We start from the raw sequence: 9,357 nt of genomic DNA on the forward strand, positions 1-9,357 counted from the left end.
TTTGATCAGTAGCGGAGCCCAGTCGGGACGATCGGGGATCTGTGTAGTTTTGGGGTAGTCTTCTTTTATTTTGGCTCCATAGTCGGGCCTTGATTGTAGCTGGTTGATGTAATGCTTTATTCATGTAATTGTGTGAAGTGGCGATTGTAAGCCAACTATGTATCTCTTTCCCTTATGTATTACATGGGTTGTGTGAAGATTACCTCACTTGCGACATTGCTTTCAATGCGGTTATGCCTCTAAGTCGTGCTTCGACACGTGGGGGACATAGCCGCATCGAGGGCGTTACAAGTTGGTATCAGAGCCTTCCCCGACCTTAGGAGCCCCCATTGCTTGATCGTTTTTAGCAGCCGAGTTGTGTCTAGAAAAATGTTTTGAGTCAATTAGGAATTATATATCGGAGAGTTTAGGAATTCTTTTTACTCCCCAGTCTCCTCATCGCTCTGGTAAGGCATCCTGACGTAGAGTTTTGACTCTTCTTTTCTCAAATTTCACTAATTTTTTTTAGGATCACGCGGGTATCTTGGAATCGTTTTGATGGTTTTGTGACGAGAACATTGTTCTAGGTGCCTCCTGTCATTTAGGGGTTGTGGCAGTGTCCCGGGGAGTTGAGCTCTGAGGTGTTGTCATCACAATTTTATCGTTGCATTTCTCGAATACCTGAGATTAGTTTCGCCGACATCGAAAATCTCTTTTATGCAGTTGTTGGTGAGATAACCTCGACGCCACCCAGTACTGGGGCGGGAGTTCAGGAGTATTGCCATAACTCGAATAACGGATGCTTTTCGAAGGTTGAGGTAGACGATTTCCGAAGGTTTCTTGGTTATGTGTTGAAGGATGGATACAGCTGGATGTAGGATTTGCTAGTTCGGGTGAGATATTATGCTTCCCCTGTATCCCTAACACCTGATTGCATAACCGGAAAGTTTTGGGAGTTTATAAGTGGGAATTCAAGTAGCTCTTAGGATATCTTTCCGACGGATATATGATATGAAATTGGGGTTCGACGTCTAGTGGTCCGCCTATTCACGGTTGGTTTTACAGTGGTCTCGTTGTGTCTTAAGGAGTCCTTGGCTATGCCGACTCGGGGACGCTTCGTATGTCATGTGCATTGCCTTGTACATGACGGTGCTGTACGATCGAGCCCGTGTAGGCCCCACCACGAAAACTTCGGATGAAATCTCTATCATATGTTTGTTCTGGCTTATTTTGCAAGCCAATCCTTTGTTTTTGTTTTGAGTTGTGGTATTCGAGTTGCTTCGAAGTCAAATGTTGATTCCATACCTTTCCTAAGCGGTGTTCTCATGTGAATACTAATCCTTCATGATAATCGAGTTTGTCATGTCAATCCTTTTCAACCGGCGTGTTTCTCTTAAAGTGGATCCGATCATTTCAACAACCGCAAGATCAAGTATCAGTTCTTCTCAACGGTGTTCGTTTCATCCATTCCAAATTGTCTTTGTTTTTCCCACCCTCCCTCCCTTTGTTTTTCTCCAAGGATTCAGATCTCTTAATCGAGTATCCATCTTATTGATGTGAAGTCTCTCCATTCTTTTCTATCATTATTCTTACCCAGTGGTTCCCTTGAAGGTGTTCTTCTAGTTCACCATTATTCGTTCTTGTCTTCTCCGGTGGTTTCAAGTCAAGCTTTGTGGATCATATCCTTTTTCCTCGTTTCAAATACCTTTTCTTACCGGTGCACCTCTTTATCATTCACCTCTCGCTATTCATTTGTTCCGGAGTGCTAAAGATATCTCAGAAGATTTGTGTTTCCACTCTTAATCCGTTCAAGCTATTTTGAGGATGTTATCTCATTCAAGCCTTTTAATTCAATCGGTGCAATCTCTCCTTTAATCATTTCAACGGTGTATCTTTTGAGTGGGCCCTAACCCACAGGTCTTCTCCCAGGATCTTACCTGACTCTTCTTATTTTCCCGGAGCTATCCTAAATTCAATTCAAATTTGACGTAAGAATGATTCATCATCTTCCATATGTTTTTCTCCAAGTTCTTTCAAATTCTTTTCATCGTTGGCTCAACCTCTTCGTTTTGATTCTTCCGGAGTGCCTAAATAAGTCATGATGGTATTTCTCGTCGTCATTCTCAGTTTGGATGACCGAAGAAGATTCTTCTTTCAACCTTGCTCCATTCTCTTCAAGATTCGTGATTCTAGCTTGTTGCCATCCTCTCGTAATTGTTTTGATCATGAGAATTCTTTTCACCTACCCGGAGCAATTCAAGATTCTGTTCAGTTTAATTATCCGGAGCCCATCATCTAAGATTTATTCATTCCAGCTTTCAGCTTTCATACTCTAAATCATACTGGTGTCTAAATCAAGGATTCTCTAATCAGCTCGTAATCTCTTCGTTCTCATGGATCTAAATTCTCTCAAGCATCTTCGTTTAATTGCTAATTCTTCCCGGTGTTTCTTCATGTTGTAATCATTCTTTTTCAATTCTTACGGTGGTTCGTTCAAGAGTTTTTCTTCCTTCGTGTATCATATCTATGCATTCGTGCTTTTCAAATTCTACCGGTGGATCGTTGAAGACTTTCTCAAGTTTGCGCCATATGTCTCTAAATCCTTCCAACGGGAATAAGTAGTATGCCAATTCCATGGCTTGTCATCAATTTTAAATTGGTGAAGGATACGCACAATGTAATTCTTATTCTTGTTTCATCGAGTTTATTCAATTCCTGTTTTCCGGAGTGGTTCATCATACTTATTCTTGGTTTCAAGTGCTCATCTTTCTTTTCCGGAGTTCCAAGCTCTCGCAATTATGTAATCACGGAGACCTATCAAAAATCTTTACAAGGTTTCACCTTGTGTTTTCGACTTCTCTCTCTTTTCGTTATCTTTTGTTTACCGGAGTTCTTCATGAAGGTTCTACATGATGGTTCATCAAGGATTTAATTTCTTCTCGAAGTGTTCATCAAGATTCTGTTCAGAGGAACTCAAGCTTTCTTCATATTGTAATCCGGAGTGCATTTCTATCTACCGTATCATTGGAGGTGGTATTATGTCATTCTTGATAATTTGAGTTCATGATTCACATGTTGTCAAGATTGGGATATTTGAAGTCCATCAATCTCGTCATTGGAGCTATCTTTGGTTATATTTCACCTAAAACTTTCCCTAAGGATTGTTGCTATTTATGGTGCTTATAAATGATCCAAGTTCTTCACTTATCCTCCCGGTGAAATATTTTCTCGTCTCCTTGTTCATCCCAATCCAATTCTTTTTTCCATGAGGGGCAGGCTGTCACCTCACAATTTGAGATGTATTCCATAAGACCATATCAAATTTATTCTTTTCGTTGTTGGTTTTCCAACAACTCCGTTCGACCCTTCTCCTAAAGATGCCTTTTCAAACTCTTTGTGACAGAAGTTGGCATTTTCTTCTCCATTCTTTATTTTAATCATCTATCTTCTATTACTCTCTCCCGGAGGAATTGTGTTGCTTCTCTCTTCAAACCTTCTTCTTGTCCTTATCATGCCTATCCTCTTAACCAGAGTGTTGTGACCCTTTGTTCAAGCTCTTTCATTTTATCAAGTCTTTCATCTCTTTTCATCCGAAGTGCTGTCCGAATTTGTAATTCCTTATTCCGCTTCCCTACCGGAGTGCTTTCAACTACATTTATCTCCCTTGTATTCTTTTCTCGATATGGCTTAACCTCTTCATTAGTTTTTACCTCTCCTTTTTCTCTTCTGCTGTTCCTCCGGTGCCACTCTAGATCTCGGGACGAGATCCTCTCGTAGTGGTGGAGTGTTGTAACGCCCCGAGACCGATGTGCCAGGTGTCGTCCAGTTATTCGTTGTTGTTGCCTTGTCATTGCTTGCGTGTCATGCATTGCATATCATGTCATCATGTGCATTTCATTTGCTTACATGTTCGTCTCATGCATTTGAGCATTTTCCCCGTTGTCCGTTTTGCATTCCGGCGCTCCGTTCTCCTCCGGTGGTCATTTCTACCTTCTTCATGTGTGTGGGGATTAAACATTTCCGGATTGGACCGAGACTTGCCAAGCGGCCTTGGTTTACTACCGGTAGACCGCCTGTCAAGTTTCGTACCATTTGGACTTCGTTTGATGCTCCAACGGTTAACCGAGGGACCGAAAAGGCCTCGTGTGTGTTGCAGCCCGACACCCCTCCATTTTGGCCCAAAACCCACCTAAACCTCCTCCATCATCTCGGTCGTTCGATCACGATCGCGTGGCCGAAAACCGCACCTCATTTGGACTCTCCTAGCTCCCTCTACCTATATATATGTGATCCCCTCCGAAATATTTGCGGTATAAACCCTAGCTTCTTCCCCTCGCGCTGCCGGACGAAAACCCCCACCGCGCCGGACAATGTCCGCCGCCGCCGCCACCTCACCCGGACCTATCCGGAGCTGCCACGTCGCCCCACCGCCGCTCCCCGCCACTCCGCGCGCGCCACCTGTCGCCCCAGTTCGCCCCGAGCCCGCCGGCCCGCGGAGCCCGATCCGGGCCCCCGCGGCCCATCCCGCCGCCGCCGCACGAGCGCCGCCCGCCCACGGTCGCCCGCCTCAAAGTTGCCGGGTCCTCGCCGCCGCCTTCATCTCGCGCCGGCCGGCGACCTCGCCGGGCCGCCCGCCGTCCCGTGGCTCCGGCGCCGCCCTGACACGCCGCATCCGTCGCGGGTTGCCGATCCCGCCGGACTCCGGTGCCCCGACCTCACCGGACCTCTCCTTCCCCGGCCTCCCTCGACCTCCTCCCCGTCTTCGGCCGCTCTCCGGCGAGTCTCTCCGGCGAGATCCGTGCTGCATCGAAATCCGTGCCAAGAACCTTAGATCTGGAGGTCCAATTTCTACTAAGCCCCCGAGTTTCCCATGTTTCATATGCCCATGTTCATCGCATCGTAACTTTGCATCCGTTGATCCGTTTCAGGCATATAGCATATCAAAATGTTCGTCCCAGAGAGCACATCATTTCATCTCATTGCATCATTTTCATTTGAGCTCATCTTGATGCCCGAAATGCTGTTGGGAGAGTGCTATTTGAGATAATTGTCAGATCTGCTGCTCCAATTAGCAATTTGTCATTTTTGCCATGATTATTGTGGGCATGATATGTTCCTGAGCTCTACATGTGTTTTGTTATATGCTTTGCCATCTTTCCAGAGGTGCAACCCATGTATTTTTGTGATGTGTGCGGTGACTAGCACAAGCTTGCAAAGTGGTGCATTCGTTAATGATGATTTCAGGGACTTAGCATTTCCACCAAGTCCTTGGACTGTTTATCTCATTATGCCATATGTTCATGTTGTTTCCTAGTGATCCGTGCCTCTTTTGAGGATGATCAGTAAGGATGTTTTGTTAATCTTGTAGTGCTCTATCCATCCATGTATTTGTTTGCATTTATGGAGCACCCTAGATTAAGTCAATCGAGCTCTACTTTTGCTATTTCGTGAATCTGGGAAGATTGTCTACTTGTTAGCGATTTTGCCAAGGATGTTGTAGTTGACCCGTGCATGCTATGTTATTGTTCTTGCCATGTCTAGCTTGTATTTTGTGTGTTCTTGATGGGTGTATGCTTAGTTTGTCATGCCTTACTCTGTAGTGAGTGCATCGAGCTCGTAAACATGCCTACTTGGCATCTGTTTTGCATGCTCCAGTTTTTCACTAAGTCTGTGATCTGATTATGTTTTTGCCATGTTCACATGCTTGCAATTGTATTTTCTGATCCCTTTTGGCTCAAGGTCACTAAGGGACTTTTGTTAAGCTCTTTGAGTAGCTCCATGCGATCCTTTACTTTGCCATGTTCACGTCCTGTAGTATATAGTTTTCATGCTCCAAAGTGTGCTACCTGATCTGAGATTCCAGACAAGTGTTAATTTCACCAAGTCTGAAATCTGTTTACCAAATGCACTTTTGCCATGCTTGTTTGAACCTGTTAATGGATGAATTGGCCGGAGCTCAGTGTTCCTCTTTTGTTAAGCATCATGAATGGATCCCTGCCATGTATTTTGTTGCCATGTTTGAGTGCTGTAGCATGTTTGTCTTGTTGCATTTAGTTGGCTACTTGCTGTAAATCGCAGAACGTGGTCATATTTGATTTGCTCGCCATTTCCAAACCATAACTCCGATTCCGGTGATCTTTATATCGTTTTCAAGCGATTTCATCTCACCTTTACAGTGGCACACTTGGATTTCTATGTTGAGGCCAGGTTCAATCATTCCTTGTCAAATCATGCATATGCATCGCATACCGCATCTCGCATATCATACCATGTTCTTGTGTTGGTTGTTTACTATGTTGTGTGCTTCTTTCCGGTGTTTGCTTCTTCGGGTTGGTTCCGGTAACGTCGCGTTTGTGAGGATCCGTTCAACTACGCCCGTTTGTCTTCTTCATGGACTCGTTCTTCTTCCTTGCGGGATTTCAGGCAAGATGATCATACCCTCGAAATCACTTCTATCTTTGCTTGCTAGTTGCTCGCTCTTTTGCTATGCCTATGCTGCGATACCTACCACTTGCTTATCCTGCCTCCCATATTGTTGAACCAAGCCTCTAACCCACCTTGTCCTAGCAAACCATTGTTTGGCTATGTTACCGCTTTGCTCAGCCCCTCTTATAGCGTTGTTAGTTACAGGTGAAGATTGAAGTTTGTTCCTTGTTGGAACATGTTTATTTGTTGGGATATCACAATATCTCTTATTTAATTAATGCATCTATATACTTGGTAAAGGGTGGAAGGCTCGGCCTTATGCCTGGTATTTTGTTCCACTCTTGCCGCCCTAGTTTCCGTCATATCGGTGTTATGTTCCCGGATTTTGCGTTCCTTACGCGGTTGGGTATAATGGGAACCCCTTGACAGTTTTCTTTGAATAAAACTCTTCCAGCAAGGCCCAACGTTGGTTTTACCATTCGCCACCTAGCCTTTTCTTTCCCTTGGGTAGGCCTGCCCAAGGGTCATCTTTATTAAACCCCCGGGCCAGTGCTCCTCTGAGTGTTGGTCCAAACTGAGCGATGTCCGGAGCTACCAGGGGCAACTCTGGGCTGGCCCACCCGATGTCTTGCTCATCCGGTGTGCCCTGAGAACGAGATATGTGCAGCTCCTATCGGGATTTGTCGGCACATCTGGGTGGCTTTGCTGGTCTTGTTTTACCATTGTCGAAATGTCTTGTAACCGGGATTCCGAGTCTGATCGGGTCTTCTCGCTAGAAGGAATATCCTTCGTTGACCGTGAGAGCTTGTGATGGGCTAAGTTGGGACACCCCTGCAGGGATTTGAACTTTCGAAAGCCGTGCCCGCGGTTATGGGCAGATGGGAATTTGTTAATGTCCGCTTGTAGATAACTTGAACCTTAACTCAATTAAAAAGCATCAACCGCGTGTGTAACCGTGATGGTCTCTTTCCGGCAGAGTCCGGGAAGCACGGTGTTGGAGTTATGCTTGACGTAGGTTGTTTTAGGATCACTTCTTGATCATACTTTCTCCAACGTGCTTTGCCTTCTCTTCTCGCTCTCATTTACGTATGTTAGCCACCATATATGCTAGTCGCTTGCTGCAGCTCCATCTCATACCTGTTACCCTTCCTATAATCTTAAATAGTCTTGATCGCGAGGGTGTGAGATTGCTGAGTCCTCGTGACTCACAGATACTTCCAAAACCAGTTTGCAGGTGCCGATGTTACCGAGCAGGTGACGCAACCAAGCTCAAGGAGGAGCTCGATGAAGATCTTGTCCTTCGTGTTGTTTCGTTCTCCATTTGATCAGTAGCGGAGCCCAGTCGGGACGATCGGGGATCTGTGTAGTTTTGGGGTAGTCTTCTTTTATTTTGGCTCCATAGTCGGGCCTTGATTGTAGCTGGTTGATGTAATGCTTTATTCATGTAATTGTGTGAAGTGGCGATTGTAAGCCAACTATGTATCTCTTTCCCTTATGTATTACATGGGTTGTGTGAAGATTACCTCACTTGCGACATTGCTTTCAATGCGGTTATGCCTCTAAGTCGTGCTTCGACACGTGGGGGACATAGCCGCATCGAGGGCGTTACAAGTTGGTATCAGAGCCTTCCCCGACCTTAGGAGCCCCCATTGCTTGATCGTTTTTAGCAGCCGAGTTGTGTCTAGAAAAATGTTTTGAGTCAATTAGGAATTATATATCGGAGAGTTTAGGAATTCTTTTTACTCCCCAGTCTCCTCATCGCTCTGGTAAGGCATCCTGACGTAGAGTTTTGACTCTTCTTTTCTCAAATTTCACTAATTTTTTTTAGGATCACGCGGGTATCTTGGAATCGTTTTGATGGTTTTGTGACGAGAACATTGTTCTAGGTGCCTCCTGTCATTTAGGGGTTGTGGCAGTGTCCCGGGGAGTTGAGCTCTGAGGTGTTGTCATCACAATTTTATCGTTGCATTTCTCGAATACCTGAGATTAGTTTCGCCGACATCGAAAATCTCTTTTATGCAGTTGTTGGTGAGATAACCTCGACGCCACCCAGTACTGGGGCGGGAGTTCAGGAGTATTGCCATAACTCGAATAACGGATGCTTTTCGAAGGTTGAGGTAGACGATTTCCGAAGGTTTCTTGGTTATGTGTTGAAGGATGGATACAGCTGGATGTAGGATTTGCTAGTTCGGGTGAGATATTATGCTTCCCCTGTATCCCTAACACCTGATTGCATAACCGGAAAGTTTTGGGAGTTTATAAGTGGGAATTCAAGTAGCTCTTAGGATATCTTTCCGACGGATATATGATATGAAATTGGGGTTCGACGTCTAGTGGTCCGCCTATTCACGGTTGGTTTTACAGTGGTCTCGTTGTGTCTTAAGGAGTCCTTGGCTATGCCGACTCGGGGACGCTTCGTATGTCATGTGCATTGCCTTGTACATGACGGTGCTGTACGATCGAGCCCGTGTAGGCCCCACCACGAAAACTTCGGATGAAATCTCTATCATATGTTTGTTCTGGCTTATTTTGCAAGCCAATCCTTTGTTTTTGTTTTGAGTTGTGGTATTCGAGTTGCTTCGAAGTCAAATGTTGATTCCATACCTTTCCTAAGCGGTGTTCTCATGTGAATACTAATCCTTCATGATAATCGAGTTTGTCATGTCAATCCTTTTCAACCGGCGTGTTTCTCTTAAAGTGGATCCGATCATTTCAACAACCGCAAGATCAAGTATCAGTTCTTCTCAACGGTGTTCGTTTCATCCATTCCAAATTGTCTTTGTTTTTCCCACCCTCCCTCCCTTTGTTTTTCTCCAAGGATTCAGATCTCTTAATCGAGTATCCATCTTATTGATGTGAAGTCTCTCCATTCTTTTCTATCATTATTCTTACCCAGTGGTTCCCTTGAAGGTGTTCTTCTAGTTCACCATTATTCGTTCTTGTCTTCTCCGG

Source organism: Triticum urartu, chromosome 7A (genome assembly GCF_056163025.1).
Source record: "Triticum urartu cultivar PI428250 chromosome 7A, HENAU_Tu73, whole genome shotgun sequence".
Taxonomy (NCBI): domain Eukaryota; kingdom Viridiplantae; phylum Streptophyta; class Magnoliopsida; order Poales; family Poaceae; genus Triticum; species Triticum urartu.